A 21913-nucleotide genomic window follows, 5' to 3' on the forward strand; every position below is an offset into this window, starting at 1 on the left:
TGTGATTCTCCTGGTGCTTCCCTTGCCAACAGAAATAGAGTTCTGAAAATCAAGAGTGGCCAAATAGCAAAAAGGGTGGGACACCATCCCACTAATCGATTAATGCATTCATGAAGTAGACTCTTGGGGATACTGGTTGCAGGGAAGATGTCCACTATTAAATCAATTTATTCTGAATGTCCTCTTTCGTGCTGCACCACACAGGAATCCCTTTGATCAGATAATATCATTGTGGACATGAATATGATGGGCTCATTTTCCCTTCCCATGGGAATCAAGAAACATACTTTCACAATTTTATCAATGACAATATAAGTTGTAGAAAAACGAATAGACCTTTCTTAAACCTATTTGTTTTTGTTAACTATGTGTTGTGTAAGTTCCCTATTGGCTATTTTGTTTTTGTAAAAAATGTGTAATTACAACTCTATAAAAACAAAGTAGACAAAGAAATTATATTCATTCTTACTGTTTAGGAGTCGAAAGTCTATGAAAGGGTAGGAGCCACGGCGCTCAGAGAGAACCCCTGCTGGACTCCTCACTCGTGCATCTCCTGAAAGCACAAAACACATTAAATGCAACTACCAAAAATCAAATAAGCAAATTAATAAAAAGCATCCATAAGAATTAGACAGCTTAGTAATGAGCAGGCTTTACACTTCTATTATCAAATTCAAATAGAAAGCAGACACCTTTAATAACTCTGTGAGGGAGTGGATGGTATAATGAAGAGCACTCTCTCACTGGTGCAGTTCAGCCACCTTACAGTACATGGTGCTAGTCTACTGAGGCTGAGTCAGAGGAGCGGGGCTCAGACCAGGCTGGAGTTAAATGTCCTGAGGTTGAACAGATCAGGGAGGTCCTGAGTGCAGAGGACTCCCAGCAAGGAGGTTTAATAAACAGGAGTGGAAGTGAGCCTATCTAGTCCACTGTATGCAAGGAAGCCAATTAGGACAATCTAAGTTTTCCCTTCCCAGTGCAGCCGTCATCCCTGTTCATTCAAAACAAAGCAAGCAAACCTATGAGCTGTGAGCTACTGAATCCACATTGCCATTTTTTTATTGTTGGTCCATCTGTAACAAGTCTAAAGCTGTTTCATTTGGATAGGCAGTGCCTTAAATGGTGGAGGACAAAAGTTTGTTTGTTTTTTTACTTGACAGCTGTTTAATTTATTTGAAAGCTTCCCATATGTAGATATAAATATCATGAAATAACAATTGAATATCACTAAAGCAGCTTAAAAAAATTATTATAGCTGGTAGAAACAGCGAGTTTAAACTCTGTATTTTATGCTCATTTTTCTACACTAAAAACTAAATAAATTCACTGTATACAATACAGATGTCCAAATTTCAGTGAGGATATCCTGTTTTCTGATGGGTTCATCTTAAATGTTGTTGTAATCTGCCTTGGGAAGCCTGGTGTTATAAAGATGATGTGATATATTGAAATTAAATGGAAGTAAAATTAAACTGTCCTTTAATTGGGGCACATGGAATCACATCTTCATCTGTTTTGTAGAACTTTACCTTTTAGATACACAAATGGATTATTTTGTTGTTTCAGCATGTTTCAGGGACAAGTGGTTTATAAATCAAAATAATCAAAATATTTTCTGTCAAACAGATTTCTCATTTGTGGAAACATAACTAAATGGGCTAAAAGCCCCTAATGCAGCCCATTGGTTTTCTTATATTTTGCTCTCGTGATAGCTCATACTGTGCCAAAACTGGAAATACAGTGAGACAGAATAATAGAATTCAGTAACATCCAAAACTTATGTGTTAATCATCTTAATTAAAAGCAAAACATGTTTGTTGATAAGCTTCATACAGAACAAGAAAAAACAGTAAACCATCCAGCATGGCACAATAAAAACTTTTATAGAGAACATACCCCAAGAACCCTTCCCCTCCCGTACTCCCCTCCCTCCTTAAAAGCCCACCTGACTGTTTCCACCTGCCAAAATAACACAACAGATGTACAGATCAGTAGGACTCAAAGCATTTCATAACAAGTGCTGTATGCAAATATCTTTCAAGAATATTCATTGCCAATATCCTGACAAACCTGCCTGCCTTGGGTAACTCTAGGAAGAGGTTATCCTAACTACCATAAGAAGAAGCAGACACGGTTGTAGAATTAACATTATAGTTTTATTTGTATTTGGGTAATAACTGAGAAAATGCTATTAAAAATTATATTACAAAGCATGAAGTTGACTTGGTTAACCTCTGCTGTATATCAACCAGTAGTAAATAATAGTAATAAACAATATTAAGTGCATTTTTATAATATATCACTGCATTCTTTAAAACAGAAGGAGCAAGTTCCCAAAACCATTTTTCTCTTTTGATTTAGGCACAGGAAAAAAAGAAGAAGCTTTCAAATGCTCCCTGGTTTCAACCTAATACATGTTAAATGTGGGATATGAATGTCATAAATAAATAGAAACTCTGAATGTTGGGCACCTGATTCTCATAACATGATGTCTGTTTTAGTGGCCCATTACCAGGAGAAAAAAAATCTCTGCATGAATATAACACGTGCTTGGGTGTCCCTGTAACCAGCCCCTCCAACTGACTACTGATAAACATTTATAACAAATTACTACTCTACCTATGAAAAGTTATTCCATTATTATACTTCCTCTGTGTACATCCATATGCTGCACAAGCTGGCATGTTTGAAAATGTAAGTGAGATTAAATAAAAATGCTACCAACAATAAAGAACGACAAGGTGGATGCAGCAACTCATGGGATTGCTTGCTTTATTTTGAGTGAACAGGGATGACAGCTGCGCTGGGAAGTGGAAACGTAGACCAACCTAATTGGTTTCAGTGTTCAGACATCACTTCATCTCCTGTCTATTAAACATCCATGACTCCCAGGGTGTTCCTGTTGGCTGCAGTACCTGGGGAGAGCCCAGGGAAGAGGAGCGGCCCTCAGCAGAGATTGCTACCCTGTAACTGCCAGAAGCAGAGGCTTCAGTGAGGTAGGAGAAGTTTCCTTGAAACCTCAGAGAGTGAGTATTGACTAACCCTGTAAAACTGTGTGAGAAACTACAAAAGCCTGAGTTAAGAAGAAGTGACCATGTATTTATCCTGTGGGACCTGTCTGGAACCGGCTGCAGAGACCCTGAAACAAGAGGGGGAAATAGTGTATATTAAAGTGTGGAGCCTGTTAGGGACAGTGCTCCAGGGACTTATAGTAAAGCTCCAAGTGATTGTATGCTTAAGGTGTCCAGCCTGTAGAGAGAACAGACTTGGGAAATATTTATTTTTGAGCTTAAAGAAACTTGTTGTTCTATTTGCAATCTTCTGACTGGCTGTATTTATTGACAGCACCCTGCTTCCTTAACAGGTCACATTACCACATCCACCTTGAAAGAAGAAATAAGCATGTCCCATACTCAAACTAAGGCAGAGTTGAGACCTTGTAACAGTGCTTGAGTTTTGGAGTTAAGATCACCCACTGCTATCAGAGGACTAATGCTATTATTATAACACCAGTATATGAAAGTAGTAAACTGGTATGACTGGCTGGTATTACTGGAAGCTCTGGCTGAGAGGTGGAAAGTGAGGCTTCTAAATCTTATCCACATCCTAGGTACTCACTCCACTCTCCTCTCCCCCATTTTATGTAAAAATATCAGCTATGATGAGATGATACAAGACAGGAATTTTTAACACAGGGTGCATTTCCCATGCCCCCCCCCCCCCTCCTTCCTTCCTGGAACCCTAAAATCACCTCCACTCCAGTCTTCGTCCAGGAAGCGGTACTGGCACTCATAGGCTGCATGCAGCCTGCACCGGGACTTTCTTGCTGAACCGTCCCACCCTTCACAAAACATGAAGTTGCGTCAGAAGGGGTGGGATGGTTCAGCGAGAAAGTCCCAGTGCAGGCCACAGGTAGCTAATAAGTGCCGCTGCTGCTGCCCTGGTGAAGACTGGAGCAGAGATGATTTTAAGGCCCAGGTGGAAGGACAGGGGTCTAACAGGGTGTGTACACCCAACACATGCACCTTGAATAAATGTGCCACTGATACAATGGTAGGATGTGAACCTGCAGCCCCTCATTTCTTATTTTCAAGTTCCTACTGAGAAGAACTGGATATGTGTCGTATTTCTTTATTTCTTTGGATTTAGCTCACACCTTTTCAGTAGTAGTTCAAAGTGAGTCACAGTTCAGGTATGTAAGTAATTCCTTGTCTCCAGAGGGTTTACAATCTAAGAGGTCCTTTAACTAAGCTGTGGTAACAAATGGCCTTAGCACACCCTTATGCTGGTCTTTTCTGTGCACCAAGGCCATTTTTACCACAGCCATAAAATGCCCTATTGTTTCATTAAAGGCAATGCACTAATTTATTTATTTAGATTTTGCTTACACCTTTTCCAGTAGTAGCTCAAGGTGAGTTACATTCAGGTACTCTGGATATTTCTCTGTCCCAGGAGGGCTCACAATGTAAGTTTGTACCTGAGGCAATGGAGGGTTAAGTGACTTGCCCAAGATCACAAGGAGCAGCAGTGTGATTTGAACTGGCCACCTCTGGATTGCAAGACCGGTGCTCTAACCACTAGGCCACTCCTCCACTCCATTACTGTTAGAGCATAACCACTGAAAAGAATTACCACAGGAACACTTACCATTTCCTATTTGGGAAGCTGTAAGGGCTCTTGACATAACCCTGCGGTAACCAGTTAGCACACACTAATGTGCCCAAGCTAACTAGTTACTGTTTCCATGCTCACTCTCCGCCTATCCCCTTACCCATGCCATACGCCCACTCCCCTAAAATTTTAAAAATACTGCCTGCACACTTAGCACATGCAGATGGCTAAAGTAATGCAGGATGCTTTAGCGCATCCTGCTGTAGGACGTTAATGCTGCATTAGGCACATGACAAAACCTACTGTACCTTTGGGTGTAGTGAAGGGGAGGGGAACAAGGGAGGGATTTGGGGCAGGGGTTGGATATGATAGAAGATTTGATTGCATATTGTTGTTGTGCTATCTTTTCCATTTTGTACTTCTGCCATGCTTTAGAATAAAAAATGTTGGGAAAAAAAAAGAAAACCTACTGCACCTTAGTAAAAAGATCCCTGAGCTTGCACCTGAGGCAATTGAGGGTTAACTGAATCAGGGGCCCTTTTACTAACAGACTAAGCGTCGTGTGGTCCATATGTATAAAATACAACATGCAGCATTTAGCGCCTGTGAATTCCATTAGTGTGTGCTAAGCCTTACTACAAGGGCCTCTTGACTAAGATCACAGGGAGTCTCTGTAGGATTTGAACTCAGGCTTCCCTGGTCCTCAGCGTGCTGCTTAGGCACTAGGGCTATGTCTCCACTGGAAGGGGTTAACTAGCAGTGAAAGGCCAATGATGTTGCAACAATTCTCTTCAGCCAGGACTGGTAAGGCACATTTTATTGCAGTTCCCTAACTTAGTTTGACAAAGTTTTCCTTTTATTTTGTAAAAGCAATGATGCTTTGATGGTTCTGTTTTAGCCCAAAATATATATGATATTCTTGCACCAAAAATAAAAATGTAATGTGCAGATTTAAAATATTTACTAGAAAATGGAGGCATATTTCAGTTGTGCAGTCGTTGAACATAAGGATTACATTCTCAGATCCTATCAATATCAAATCTACTGAATAAACATATCAAATAATGATTACAAACTCCAGCAGTCAGGGCAGGAACCTTTCAGGTTAAAAGTCTAATTTAGAGATAGTACCTGAGGGCTTTGAATATCATCAGGATAGCCTTTAATTCACATAAACTATAATGATGCCCTTTAGAGGTATCAAGGGAAGGGGGGAGTTAGGGGAGGGTACAGTGGGATATTATTTTGTTACTTCCCTATTTATTTATTTAAAATTACGTGTATTCCACTTATTCCACATTTCCTAGCGGACTGCAAAAGTAGCACGCATAATTAAAATAACCAAATACATAACAGTCTTTTACTAAGGTGTGCTAGCGCTTTTAGCTTGTGCTAAAAATCAGCTGGCACTATATGCCGAGAAGCCCATAACAGGTGTCTCTGCGTTTAGCACCAGCTAAAACACTAGTGCACCTTAATAAAAGACTCCCTAAAGGAGAGATAGGAATCAAATTTCTGTTGTAAGCACGGGGCTATAACAGTCAAAGCCGTGTGTGTTAACATGTCTTTGGTATGATATGTGGTTGTACCAAGAGGGGCATAATCAAAAGGGACGCCCAAGTTTTGCTGAGGACGTCCTCGCAAAACGTCCCGATGGAGGGGCGGGGAAACCCATATTATCAAAACAAGATGGACATCCATCTTTCATTTCGATAATACGGTCGGGAATGCCCAAATCCTGAAATTTAGGTAGTCCTTAGAGATGGTCGTCCCTAGACTTCGTCATTTCTGATTTTCGGCGATAATGGAAACCAAGGACGCCTATCTCAGAAATGAACAAATACAAGCCCTTTGGTTGTGGGAGGAGCCAGCATTCGTAGTGCACTGGTCCCCCTCACATGCCAGGACACCAACCGGTCTCCCTAGGGGGCACAGTAGTGAACTTCATAAATTGCTCCCAGGTACATAGCTCCCTTACCTTGTGTGCTGAGCCCCCCAAATCCCCCCCAAAACCAACTACCCACAAATGTACACCACTACCATAGCCCTTACGGGTGAAGGGGGGCACCTAGATGTGGGTACAATGGGTTTCTGGTGGGTTTTGGAGGGCTCACATTTACCACCACAAGTGTAACAGGTAGGAGGGGATGGGCCTGGGTCCGCCTGCCTGACGTGCACTGCACCCACTAAAACTGCTCCAGGGACCTGCTTACTGCAATGATAGACCTGAGTATAACAGTTGAGGCTGGCAAAAAATATTTTGAAAGATTTTTTTTGAGGGTGGGAGGGAGTTAGTGACCACTGGGGGAGTAAGGGAAGGTCATCCCCGATTCTCTCCGGTGGTCATCTGGTCAGTTCAGGCACCTTTTTGTGCCCTGGTCGTAAGAAAAACAGGACTAGGTAAAGTCGTCCAAGTGCTCGTCAGGGACCCCTTTTTTGTCCATTATGGGTCGAGGACGTCCATGTGTTAGGCACGCCCAAGTCCCGCCTTCGCTACACTCCGACACCCCCCCCCCCCCCCCCTGCGATGGAAAGCAGTTGGGGACGGTCAAAATCGGCTTTCGATTATACTGCTTTGGGCAACCCTGTGAGAAGGACGCCCATCTTCCGATTTGTGTCGAAAGATGGGCGTCCTTCTCTTTCGAAAATGACCCTGCAAGTGTCAGTTGAAAAGGCTACAGACTGTACAAAACACAGCAGTACATTTGATTTTTGGTCTGACTAAATGTGACAGAATTTCATCTTTGTCAAACTTCATTGGCTTCCTATTGAGGCTTATTTTTTGTATAAAATGTTGTATGGTTTGGCACCGATATACTTATATTCTCACCTCCATTTTGCTGCCTCTTCTAGGACTAGAAGGCCAAATTGTACTACTTTAATTGCATTATCTTCATCGAGAGGCAGGAAGAGGTTAAAATATTTGAGATGACACTGGCATTTCAGGCTGCGAGAAGGACTTCTCTGGGATATTTCGGTCCTCCCACTCTTAACTGGTTTTTAGAAAGAATATTAAGACCTTGCTCTTTTGGACATTTGTATTATACAATGATCCATAAGTTTTAACCCTTATGGTTTTTAACTATTGTTTTCCTAGAGCATTGCTCTGGCTGTCTAGGTTTTTGTAACCCGCTTTGAACTGAAAGGTGTTAGCAGACTATAAGACCGGATGTTATGCTATAGTTACAGATATAGGAAGGAAACGGGGGGAGGGGGTTTGAGGGGAGTGTAGAATCTTAATTGTAAATGGACGAGGGGAGGGGGTGTAATGACTTGTTGAATTTATCGTAAAATGACACATTTTTGGCCTGCCATCGTTGGGTTTCTTTGTGTCTCTTTTACAAATTTGAACTCGATAGCACAAATGGTTTATGCTTTGTCGTATTTGTCAATAAAAATTGTTTAAACACTAAGGGCGTTACATTTGTCGCGCTAGAATCAATATCTGCGGCTTTGTAAAAGGAGCACTAAGAGACAATACTTAAGAATTGTGGAGGCACTTGCCCACTGTCCACTATACTGATGGACTGTCCACTTGGGTTGAAGTCCATTGGGGAGTTTTCACCAGATTTCAAAGGGAGCAGCCTGTTGCAGGCACAGTAGATTTTGCAAAGACAATAACATGTATTGATTTAAAAATGCAATTGACACATAATTCCCCCATTTCACCCTGCACATAATTTCCTTAAAACCGTACAGAGGGAGTGCAGTTTCCAGACAGCTAAGTGGCATGCACAGATCACTGCTGACATAAGTGGCTCTGTAATAACATTATCCATGAGAAAGCCATTCAGTATTTAAATATTAGGAGGAACACATACACACAAAGCAAATCGGTGATTGATTTTTCTATGAGAATATGAGAAAGGTCATTTTCCATTCTATTTAGAAGACATTTTTACTTCCACATCCAGACTCAAGTAAGACTGCAATGTGAAAGCTATTGTTCCGTTAAAACTAAAGCAGAACGTGTTTGCGTTTGTGTATGTGTTTTAAAAGCATTTACAAACTCCAGTTCTGTGATATTATCCTTTTCTGTGTAATGCTACAGAATGGTAAAAACATACCATATTGAGCTGAGCCATAATAAATCCACAGAAGATTAGATCTTTGTCAGGTTAGGAACTGGAGACGTAAAAAAAAAAAAGTAGGGGGAAGACCAAATGTACATCCAAACAGCAGGTTTATTTTCACATTAACGAAACAACCAAAAAGACTCAATGCAGTCCTGCGTTTCGGCACTATTCACGCCTGCTTCAGGAGTCAGTTTCAAGTATCTCAGCCACTGATGATAATACATGGAGAATCTCCAAACTATATGATAAATCTGGTCAACTTTTCAGCAAGAATCATGTCTGTATCCTCATGAAAGTACCTCAACCTGCACTACCCCAGCTGTAAAGGTCTCAAGTACAAAACTTATTATGGATCCAATTTCTCCTTCCTGGGCAGCCGTCTATGGAACGCTCTCCCTAGACCTTTCCGAGCAATCCATGACCACCTACCATTCAGAAAAGCACTAAAAACCCATCTATTCAAACAAGCCTACCCAAAAGACCCAGATTAATCTCATGAACCCATCTACCTTACATATACTGAAGAGAAAACGACATTGACCCAGAATCTATCTCCCACCTTACCCTCATCTCTCTATCATCTGTCTCTACCTACCTACCCATCCATTTACTACCCATCCACCATCCTTCTATAATGTTATACTTAATTTCCTACTTTACATACCAAAATTCTGTGTTACCTATTACTATGTAAGTCGCATTGAGTTGCTTTTAGTGGGAAAGTGCGGGATACAAATATAATAAATAAATAAATAAATTCTTGTTCCTTCAATGAATGCTGTATTATTGGATCCTCAAGCCCATTTATGTGTTATTATCATCAGTGGCTGAGATACTTGACATGTTTGTATGCATATAAAAAATCTAATACAAGCACATAGGGATGGGAGCTCAATCATGAGAAATCATATACGTAAATCTTAAGGTGATTATGAGGCATATTTTAAAAGCACATAGACTTACAAAGTTACATGGAGGGGCATTTTCGATATGACGTCTAAGTTCGACTTTGGACGTTATGAACAAAACGTCTAAAATCCGAACAGGAAAGAAGGTCATTTTTGGAAAAAAAAAGTCTTACCTTTTTTTTTTTTCCAAAATACTGTTTTGAACAAGGTTTTGTACTTGGAACATTTTGCTTATTGGTCCATTTTCGAAAAAAAGAAAATGAATACGTGCAAAATGTAGAAAGCCACTGGGATGTAGGAGGAGCCAGCATTTTTAGCAGACTGGTTCTTCAGACATCCCAGGAGAGCAATGGGGCATCCTAGAGGGCACTTCTGTGCACTTTGTAAAAATGCCCCCAGGTGCACATCACCTTTGCTCCCTTATCTTGTCCCCTGAGCCCCCCCCAAACCCACCAAAAACCTACTGCCCCCCCCAAACTGTACACCACTACAATAGCCCTTATGGGTGTGCCTGGGGGTGGAGGGTGAGTGTTTCTGAACTAATCAGCATGTTGACACTGCTGTGTACTAACTGATTAGCGCGTGAGCCCTTACCGCCTACAAAATAGCTGGTGGTAAGGGCTCACATGCTAATTTTTGTTAATAGCCGCGTGCTAATGGCAATATTAGCGCATGATTAGGAATAGACTACAAAAATAATGAGGAAAAAGAATTAAAAAATGCCTAGCAAAAGAAATAAAAAAAAGAAATAAAAAGAAATGCCTAGCAAAATAAAAAGAATCAAAAAATGCCTAGCAAAATAAATTTAAAAAATTCCTCGCAAAGAATATAAAGAATCTTTTTATTTATTTTGCTAAACATTAGCGCATACCTGTTTTCAAATCTATGCTGAAAACCCACCTTTTCACTGCTGCTTTTGGCTCCTAGCCACTACTCATTTGCCTCCCCCCCCCCCCTTGTTCCTTCTCACCCAGTACTTCCCTTGCCCTTAATTGTCTTGTCTGTCTGAATTATTTTAGATTGTAAGCTCTATTGAGCAGGGACTGTCTCTCAGGTGTTCAGCGCTGCGTGCGTCTGGTAGCACTATACAAATGCTAATAATAATAATAATTTTCCAGCTGCGGAGGAAACAGCCTTAGTGGGTGGGAAACACCCGAGTAAGGGCATGCTACGGCCACGTTCTACCACAGCAATGTAAAGGATCCCAAAGAAAAAACAGACTAATAATGCAATTAGTTCACTATAAATAAATATAAAAAGTATTTTTGATATTTTTATAGTGTGCTAATTACATTATTAGTTTGTTTTTGTTCCTTATCACTTTGATTTTTTTTTTTTTTTGCATCACTTGTATTCTTTTAATGTGTGATTCTCAAGACATCTCTTCCAAATTCAAGTTATACTAATCTCATGAAAAAGTAATGATATCATGAATCTGCTTAAACACATTGGAACTGAAATGTTCTGGTTGGGCCATGCTTGCACAATGTTGCATATTCTAACAAGTAAGCTCTATTAATTCTGCATAGGACTTTTTGGATTGGACTAAATATATTTTGTGATTATCTTTTGAGAAGTATGCTCCCTTCTTCAGGCCAGTGCACCACAGAAGCACATTTACCTGCCCCAGTTTACATGGAAAGTCAGTTACAAAAATGGATCACAGAACTTATGCACACCTGAAGTCCTCAATTCACACAGGCTGAATACTGGAACTTGCTTATACCTTACCTAATTAGCCACCACTGTATTATCAGTGGGCCAGGGGAGACCCACTTTTCATTTCATTAGGGATGTACAGCAGCCTGCAAGGTGGCACGCTGCTTTAAAGCTTCTTAGCTGTTCACTGAGGAATCACCCACATTAGCGATGTCCACATCAGATGAAGTGGGCTCACTTTTCAACTGCATTCTTTGACCGTGTTCCTCTAGACTGGGGAATTTTAAAAATGCAGCGAAATAACTAGTATAAGAAGACAGCAATTAAAATAGAAGAAGGCCAAAGTCAAACCAAGGTATCTGGTTGTCTATTTTTAGTACACCTCCCACAACGCAGCGCCTTCATTCTAGCACATGGCAATCCTTGTCCTGACTGTTTACACTGCATGACTCCAGTTATTTTTAACACCTTCTACAAATCTGTAGGTTTTGAAGCTGAGGGCTTTTGATTCAACTGTGGGTGGTATGGACCGCATGGTTGTTTCCTGTCCTGCCTTCCTTTGATTTTGTTGTTAAGCAAAAGGCCAAAAACCACAGACTCTTGGTAGTAATCTGTCTAGCTCCAACCTTTACTGTAACACAACGGTAAATGAACCAAACGCACACAGCCTCATGGTCCCGGTCAGTCTGCTCTGTATTACAAACCCAGATTAGATCCACTATCACGTTAGAACAGGATCTGCCAATACTTATGTCTGGTGGGAGAATCCATTTCAGAAACATAAACGTCTTAAATATCAATGGGCATGATACGAAAACATAAATGTGTATATGCTGGTATTTCAGAACATACATGCTCATGTGTGTTAGCCATTTTAGAAACATACAAGTCTTTTTTCTGACACCGTCGCAGAACCCACTGTCCTTGGCTGATTTTTTTTTTGGGGGGGGGGGTACAAGAAATACTAGGGGGCAATCTCTTCTAATCCCTCCAGTGGAATGCTACATCAAACAAGCACTTTTCTAAAAACTTAGATGTCCTGGGTGGCAGATGTAGATCCCGAGTCTATCTTTTTGGACACATACATGCGTTCCCCCTCTGAAAATGGAAAATGCACGTTTACTTTTGGCCTTGCCCTAGTCCCACCTCAAACATTCCCAAGACCATGCCCTCTTGCCATATACACATCTTAAAGATTTAGACATGTAGGTACATTCTGGCATTGTAAAATTTGGATTTAGATATGCAGGAAATATACATGACTAAATGCCAGATTATGCACATCTAAACTTAACATGGGGCTTCTAAACTTAGCAGCTGAATAAAAGTGAACTGAACCACAAAAAAGAACCTGACCACCAATTCACAGTTTTCTAAACAATCAACCAAGGTGAAGAGATCAACAATGTCAAAAGCAGCATTCATATCCAGGAGCAACAGAATTATGCTAGAAATCTCCTCTGCATGGTAGAAGAGACTCTCCACAAAGAATATGAGAACTGTTTCTGTGCTGTGATTGTGCTGGAAACTGGTCCACCATAGAGAACATTTGTGTTCTCAATAGAACTCATTACTACAAAGTAATCACCTGCTTGATAATCTTACCTAACAAAGGAAGATTGGAAAGAGTGCAGCTAAAAGAATTTTCCAGCACTGAACGGTCAAAGCAAAGGGAAGAAAACTTTCTGATAAACATGATGACTTTATAATGTAAAGTAATAGAGAAAGGGTCTAATACACCTGATATAAACTAATGTTAGCCAGGATTAACAAGCCAAAACACAATGGATGGAACAAGTCAGATTTGTCATCTTTTAAAAACATATTTATTTTTGAAAATGTATAAATCTCAAGCAATACACTTGCATAGTACAGGACAATAAATGAGGAAATTTACAAAGAAATCCAACAAAAAGCAAAGACAATATATTTGTCATCCATTTTTACCTATGATCTAAGTTTTATCTCCTTCTCAGGGAAACAGGTCATAAGCTTCTCAGGTTTCTTGAGGCAGGAAGCCACTAGAGAAGGTTTCATTAGAATATCTACCATCAAAAAAAGTTCCCTCATAGCATTTTTAGAAGAAGCAATTAAGGCAGTCATTTTAGAAAGGTTCAGTGGCGTACCAAGGGGGGGGCGGTGGGGGCGGTCCACCCCGGGTGCACGCCGCTGGAGGGGGGGTGCCGCGGCGCGCTCCTGTCAGCTGAGTTCGCTGACTTCGCTGCAGCTCCTTCTGCCCCGGAACAGCTTCCTGTTCCGGGGCAGAGGGAGCTGCAGCGAAGTTAGCGAACTCAGCGAACTCAGCTGACAGGTGCGCGCCGCGGCACCCCCCCTCCAGCGGCGTGCACCCGGGGGGGGTGTCATTTCGCTGGGGGGGGGTGCATCGGCGCTCCGCCCCGGGTGTCAGGCCAGCTAGGATCGCCACTGGAAAGGTTATGCCATGTATAAAGCCTCTAACACATGGAAAAGAGGCTTTATACGGCACTCCTGAGGTGCAGTTAGTGTAGAGTCGCAATATATGTTTTACCATACACAGTGCGATTTTTTTTAGCAAAAAAGGTGCCGGTACTCAAACGCTATGCTGCCCTTAAGGGGTGGAGTGATCACTGAGGGACCTACCCCACAATAGTCAGGCCCCCTGCAGCCAGTCATAGAATCTATGACAAGGCAGAATTGGTGGGTAGAGCCTGAGCTCTTTCATTAAAACTTGGGGACCATGGGTCAATTTTAGCAGACAATGAAAAAGGTGCCGGTACTCAGTACTCCCAAGTACCCCCTCAAAAAAAGCCCTGACCATATACTATATAAAATATGTGTAAATGCAATAGTATGTATGCACATTTAAAAAAGAGAAGAGAGTCCACAACCTCAATTTGTATACCCTAGAGGAAAGGAGGGATTGGGGGATATGACACAGACATTTAAATAATTAAAAGGTATTAATAAGAACATAAGAATAGCCATACTGGGTCAGACCAATGGGCTATCTAGCCCAGTATCCTGTTTCCAACAGTGACCAATCCAGATCACAAGTACCTGGCGGAAACCCAATTAGTAGCAACATTCCATGCTACCAATCCCGGGACAAGCAGTCGCTTCCCCATGTCTATCTCAATAGCAGACCATGGACTTTTCCTCCAGGAACTTGTCCAAACCTTTTTTTAAACCCAGTTATGCTAACTACTATTACCACATCCTCCGGCAACAAGTTCCACAGTTTAACTATTCTTTAAATGAAAAAATATTTTCTTCTATTTGTTTTAAAAGTATTCCCATGCAATTTCATTGTGTCCCCTGGTCTTTGTACTTTTTGAAAAAGTGAAAAATCGATTCACTTCTACCCACTCCACACCACTCAGGATTTTATAGACCTCAATCATATCCCCCCCCCCCTCCAGTCGTTTCTTTTCCAAGCTGAACAGCCCTAACCTCTTTAGCCGTTCCTCATATGGGAGTAGTTCCACCCCCTCTATCGTTTTGGTTGTTCTTCTTTCAACCTTTTCTAATTCCGCTATATCTTTTTTGAGATATGGCGTCCAGAACTGAATGCAATACTCAAGGTGAGATCACACCATACAGCGATACAAAGGCATTATAATATTTGCGGTCTTATTTTGTATTTAATGTATTTCAGAGATGGGGAAGCAGTAGAACTAGAGGTCATGAGTTGTGGTTGCAGGGTGGAAGACTTAGGAGCAACATCAGGAAATACTTTTCCACGGAAAGAATGGTGGATGCCTGGAATGCCCTCCCATGATAATCTCATTGCTGGAGTGAGCTTTGACGGCAGCTTTAGAGGTTGGGAAGTGAGACCAATGCTAGGCAGATTTCTATGGGCTGGGTCCCCAAAATGGCAAAACCAGATCAGGATCAAGGCTGGAGTGGGCTTCGACAGCAACTCCAGTAGTTGGAAGGTGGGATCGGTGCCGGGCAAACTTCTACGGTCTATGCCCCAAAATTGGCAGGGGGGAAAGAGAGAGTTAAGTATGCTAGTGAAGAAGTAGAACCTGTGCAGAGTGCCAGATTCAATTCTGGCCATCTTGTTGGGCAAACTGGACAGAATGACATGGGAACAGTGTGTCCCCATCCCTGCCCTATCCCCATGGGTTCTGTCCCCATCTGCAAAAGCCTTGAAAGCTTATGATTTTATATTTAAATATTTTTATTAAAGTATAAAAAGGAACAATATTCTGTACAACTATTTATAAATTACAAATAGAAAGCAATAACAACAATGAACAACTGAAACAATCCCCTACCCAACCCTGCCACCCTCTACCTTATCAACGCCAAGAATATATGACTTCTACTACCCAAGGAACCTTAATCCACCCTGTTAAAATATCCAGGGGGACAAAATACAACCCACTCTGTATGCCCTAGTAGGAGAGAAATATGCGGGGGCAGGGCTGGGGTGCAGTGGGGTGGGACAGGGCCATTTTCTTTCTCCTCTTTTATGTCTCCGCAAATATGGTAACCTTATACATAATAAAAAATAGATTAATTCCCCAAAAATAAATATGCATAACAAGAATGATGGAAAAATATCAAAAAGGCAAATAAACAGTCGGACTAGTAAGGCCTGCAATTGCACAGATTGGTGGGCTGTAATGGTATTCTCCTACCCTGGTCTTGGATTCAGTGGGAATGCTGGGGTTCACTCTGCTGCACTGTCACAACCATGCTCCTGAAAATACTCCCTATTTTGGTACTCAAAAAAATACCCTCCTCATTGCACTCCAATTCAGTTCATTATAAAGCCAAAATTTAATCAAAAGTTTATTGACGGCTTCAAAATACCTTCATGTCTGTGGGCTCAAGTCGTGGAAACCCCTTCTACTCTTTGGTTCCTCTTGTGGAAGAAGACCGCTCACTACCCCTCCATTCCTCTTGTGGAGAATGTCTTTCTCCTCTTCTGCCACATTCTCCCCATGTTCTTTGTCTCCCCTGCCTCTTTACAGAGGTTTTATACTGCCTTCCAAGGCTAAAGGGAAACTCCTACTATGGAGAAGTAGCAAATTAACCTAATCCCCCACCCCCTTACAGTACATCTTTACAGAAAACCCTTCCGGAGCAGGAACCCAGAATGCTCTGGTTCTTCCTCTTGGTCAACGAGAAGGCCATTTTGGAGTTTGGCTACAGGGGGAAGGATTTGCCTTCTGGGTCCAAAGTACAAGATTTATAAGGTAGCCACAAAGTTTCTTTACATATGTAATGATGTTCCAAAATGACAAATGTGGCATGATATCAGTTTCTGGTGTAAATTTCAAAGTACAGAGTAGTACATACAGATAGCCAATTGCATGTGTAAATTTATAGAATACTAGCATTTGCATGGGTAAGTGCACACTTAACACACATAAATACTAGTTGAGAGCTAAGCACTATTCTATATTTTACACACACAACTTGTTTAGCATGTAAATAATAGGGGCATTCACAGAACAGGATCAAACATTTACGTAAATAACTTATAGAATACTGTAAGTTATGTGTGCAAGTGCTGCATTTAGGCACACTCACTTATGCCTGCTATTGGTATATGTGGGTACGCCTAAATATAGACGCCTAGATGCTGACTTATGCTAATTTTCTATAACGGAAACTTGATACCCTTTATCCTTTTGTAAGCCATGCTTATTTATGGCATGTGCAGCCTATAAGCTATATTTGTATTATATTGTATTATATAATTAACCCTCAGCATGCTACATCTAGGCAAGTTACTTGTGATGTCCAATTATACAATTGCCATCAAAAGGTTTTCCAAATGCTTATGTGTATACGCTTCAAGGAAGGGTCATAGAACATGGTTCAATCCATTCAACCACCTGTGCTATCTCCAATACGTTCTCAATTGGGGAAAGCATAGTTCTTAGTGAAGGGTTCGTGGGCTCCTTTACAACCCAATCACTGTGTGGACAGGTCATGGTTTCAATCACTGAATTAGTAATTATTTTAATAAAATCAGAAGTGAGTATTCAAAAGAGCAATAGTCTTCTCAAAGCTTCTCTGTACACTGTTTAATTTTATGGATATGTTTTCATCTCATGGAAACTCAGCTGGAGTATGGATGGACTCCATGATTTTCATTTCTTCCACACATCTGTTGGTGCCCTAGACAAGTATAGGGTTTTATATGAAGATGTCAACAGATCACAGTTCAGAGGAAAACCCATGAAGGAACAGCAAGTTAACAAGTAAATACTGTTAGAGGCAAGTTTATGAATTTTTATCCAAAAACAATGGGTTTAACACCATTAGCAGCAGGGTGTGAAAAGTAAGAAGGAGATCCCAAATTGGTGAGGGGTGAGACTGGGGGTTTCTGGACCCCCTCCACTCTGGTCTCAGGACCACCCCCCTCTCTGGTCTCAGGACCCCCTCCCCCTCTCTGGTCTCAGGACCCCCTCCCAATGTCTCCCCTCTTTCTTTCTGCATCCTTCCATCCAGTGTCTCCTTTTTTTCCCATACCCTTCCATCCAGCGTCTTCCCTCTTTCTCTCCCCATCCTTCCACCCATCTACTCTCTCTCCTGATCCTTCCATCTAATGTCTCTCTCCCCCTCCTTCTATCCAGTGTCTCTCTATCTCTCTACCCTTTTTTGTTCAGTGTCCCTTCTCTCTCCCCATCCTTCCAGTCTCTCCCCTTTCTCTCTGCATCCATTCATCCATCTCCCCCTTTCTCTCCCCATCCTTGCATCGTGTCTTTCTCTCCCCATCCTTCCATCTGTTTTCCCTCTTTCTCTACCCATCCTTCCATCCATCTACTCTCTCTCCTGATCCTTCCATCTAATGTCTCTCTCCCCCTCCTTCTATCCAGTGTCTCTCTATCTCTCTACCCTTTTTTGTTCAGTGTCCCTTCTCTCTCCACATCCTTCCAGTCTCTCCCCTTTCTCTCTACATCCATTCATCCATCTCCCCCTTTCTCTCCCCATCCTTCCATCGTGTCTTTCTCTCCCCATCCTTCCATCTCCCTCTTTCTCTCCCCATCCTTCCACCCATCTACTCTCTCTCCTGATCCTTCCATCTAATGTCTCTCTCCCCCTCCTTCTATCCAGTGTCTCTCTATCTCTCTACCCTTTTTTGTTCAGTGTCCCTTCTCTCTCCACATCCTTCCAGTCTCTCCCCTTTCTCTCTGCATCCATTCATCCATCTCCCCCTTTCTCTCCCCATCCTTCCATCGTGTCTTTCTCTCCCCATCCTTCCATCTGTTTTCCCTCTTTTTCTCCCCATCCTTCCATCCATCTACCCCCTCTCCTGATTCTTCCATCCAGTGACTCTCTCTCTATCCCCTTCTTTCCATCCAGGCCCGCCCACCCAAAACAGACCTGCCAAGTCTCCCATGAAACATGCGGCGCCAGCTCCCATTTCCGGCCACTGCTGCTTCTCCTGTTGAGGAGCAGTGGCTGGTACAAAAACAAAAAGAGCTATTTAAAGCACCAAAAATGCTTTAAAAAGCAAGCGCGGCACCGCAGGCAGCCATCAGGCATTGGCTGTCGGCTCTGCAGCCGCTCCTCTCGCCTCTCACGTCGCTGCGCTCTTCCGGGGTCTGCTTCAGGGGCAGTGACGTGAGAGGCGAGAGGAGCAGGTGCAGAGCCGACAGCCAATGCCTGATGGCTGCCTGTGGTGCCGCGCTTGCTTTTTAAAAGCATTTTTGGTGCTTTAAATAGCTCTTTTTGTTTTTGTAGCGGCCGCTGCTGCTCAACAGGAGAAGCAGCAGTGGCCGGAAATGGGAGCTGGCACCGCGTGTTTCGCGGGAGACTTGGCAGCTCTGTGTTGGGTGGACGGGCCTGGAGGAAAAGTGGCTGGGCCTGGGCGTCGACCTTGGGGGGGATGGAGGGGGGAGCAGTGGCTGTGGTGACCTCGTGGGGGTGGAGGGGGAGTGGTGGCGACCTTGTGGGGGTGTAGGGGGGAGCGGTGGCGACCTTGGGGGGGTGGAGGGGGGAGCGATGGCAACCTTCAGGGGGTGGAGGGGTGAGCGGTGGCCACCTTGGGGGAGGGGCATGGCGGCGAGGGCGGCAGGGGCGGGGCCTCGTGCTGCTGTCATGCGGTTGGGCAGTGCTGCGTGTGATGTCAGCCTAGGCTTCGGAGCCTAGCAGACCAACTCTGAAGAAAGCCATGGACATAGGCAGCCAGAGAATTATTATATAGGATATGCAAAATGGTTAATGTTTACCTCAACGGTGTAATTTTCAGTGCACTCCAGAGTGACTTCATTTTAACTAGTTAAACTGCAAAAAGAAAACATCTATGCAGGTACTGAGGTTAGTATATATCACCCTAACTCCACAGTCACTGCAATCTACCATTCTGATGTACTTCCCCTTCAATGAACTGTCTCTTTGACAATAACACATACACTCATAAAACAGGATTATAACACCAAATTGAATCAATGTAATCTCTAACAACTGTTAAATGTAAGCCGCATTGAACTGAAACTAATTATTGGATAATTGTGGGATACAAGTATGCATAAATAAAATAAATTATGGCTTAATATGAATTACAATAGCATAACATATCAGACAATATATCATACCATGAGCTTGTAAAACCTTGTTTCTGCTTCTCAGCAAGATCAAGGACAAGGTTAGTTGTTGAAATCATATTTCAAGATAGGCTCCCAGCAACTATAAGATTTGTCTAACTCTCATAACCCAAACAGCATGTGCAAAGGAGGGATAAAATCAACTCTGTTCTTTCCTAGAACCACAACATACTCGTGTTCTTCATTTCTGTTATTCCAACCAGACTAAAACTAATGTCAGAACTGCCAAACCAGAAAGACCACAAGATAAATGTAACCCATGAGCCTTCCTTTGACATGGCTAGTTTACATAAATTGCATATGAACGAGGACACTCCTGTAGATCTGGATTATTTGTCTGAATCCAGCTTCTGCTTCTCAGGGCACAGCTTGGAGGGAGCCACGGCCTATACTTCTTAGCTGAAGATTGCTGGTGTGGTCCCTGGGCTGGATGGCTGCTTAAAAATGGGGGGAAATCTCATGTAGTAGCTATGTATTAGGTCTCAAAGTCAATTCCAATTACCAGTTTCAAGAAACAAAAGAGACAGTATGTATAGCGTGATCAATCCACATCTTTCCAGTCTCCAGACGTCACGATTTAAGGATACTTCAACCCAAAATGACTTTCGATTGTATCTCTCTTCCGTTCCTTAAGTCATTTTTATATAACCCATATACGACATACTGCCATTTGCCTTCTAAATCCAATAATAATAATAATACAGGGGAGTAAAAAAGCACTACACTGTCAACTTACAGCATACATACCAGAATCAAAAACATTGATCCAAACAGCCCAACCCAATGGGGGGAGAGATAAGAAGAGAGAGGAGATGGTGGGCACAGAGGGGGAGAGGGTGTGTGCAATGAAGAACTAAGTCAACAACAATAATTTGGATGTATCTTGTGTCTTTGGAAGAAACAGTATTCCAATTACTTTATTTACCACTAGTAAAAAAGGCCCGTTTCTGTTTGAAAGGAAACAGGCGCTAGCAAGGTTTTCCTCTGAGTGTGTATGTTTGAGAGAGTGTATGTGAGAGTGACTGTGTGAGAGAGGCTTCTGTTCCTGCTGCTGTGCATTCCCCGTGTTGTGCTGATTCGCTGCTCCCTGTATCGTGGCTCCGCCCCTCTCCCTTCTACTGGCCAATCTGGTGTGGGTTGTGTGACATCACTATTATCTACTCCAACATGATCCATGGTTCCAGGCAGCCTCAGAATGTTGGAGGTGAGAATTATTATATAGGATTATATCACTTCAGAAACCCATATTCAGTCATGTCTGCTGTAGTATCTGCCTGCCAGGTTTGAAGCCTGATCTGGTTGACAGGCTCCAAATAAGAACAAAAAACAATAGTGTTGTGATTACTTAATTGCCGATATGGAGAAATAAAATTGTTGTATATTTCACATAGTAAGTGAGAGAGCACAATTCATACTCAACTGTCACAAACATGACTGACTCATAGTTCACAGCCTCAACCACAACTTCTCTCCAGGAACAAGGCAAGCGTATAGACCAAGCTGGATATTGCATAATTACATCATATGATGTTTTTAAATTAACTTTCCTAGCTCATAAAAAGTGATCTAAACCTATTACTACCCTAAAGGCATCCTGCTCGTTTAAGCATATAACAGTTCCTATCCACCATGCCAATAACCAGCCCACACAAAACACAAACTCAAGCCACCCTACAAAATTAAAGCAAGCAACAAAAAAAAATCTCTCGTAAAAAGGAAAGCTAACTAAAATTCATCAATTCAAAACTGCAATAACATTAACCATTTAAAATTCACAAGCCTGATGAAAAACAGTTGTGGTAACCACCTTACAAAAATGTAAAAGACCATTTTCCTGATGAAATTCTATTGCCAAAATATTCCCATACAAAAGAAGCAGTGATTATGAGTCTCAGATATGGCCTCCTTCACTCCCAGGATACAAAAGACTCACAGACCCAGCTAATTGCAGTACTCGAGTCAGTTCATAATGTCCCTCAATAGATTTAAATATATATGTTAATACCTTAAATTTCAATTGTCATTCAATTGCTGCGGTTAAGAGAGCAAATAGAATGTTAGGTATTATTAGGAAAGGAATGGAAAACAAAAATGAGGATGTTATAATGCC

The 21913-nt window shown here is 42.0% G+C and overlaps 1 long non-coding RNA gene across 1 annotated transcript in view; it reads right to left on the reverse strand.

Moving 5' to 3' along the window:
* Positions 1-472: 472 nt before the first annotated feature.
* LOC115466881 overlaps positions 473-21913 on the reverse strand; it is a 311497-nt gene continuing 290056 nt past the window's right edge. The window contains exon 3 of the long non-coding RNA XR_003941612.1: positions 473-553. This is a non-coding gene — a long non-coding RNA (uncharacterized LOC115466881). The remainder of the gene's footprint in view (positions 554-21913) is intronic.

This window comes from Microcaecilia unicolor, chromosome 3 (genome assembly GCF_901765095.1).
Source record: "Microcaecilia unicolor chromosome 3, aMicUni1.1, whole genome shotgun sequence".
In the NCBI taxonomy this organism is placed as follows: Eukaryota; Metazoa; Chordata; class Amphibia; order Gymnophiona; family Siphonopidae; genus Microcaecilia; species Microcaecilia unicolor.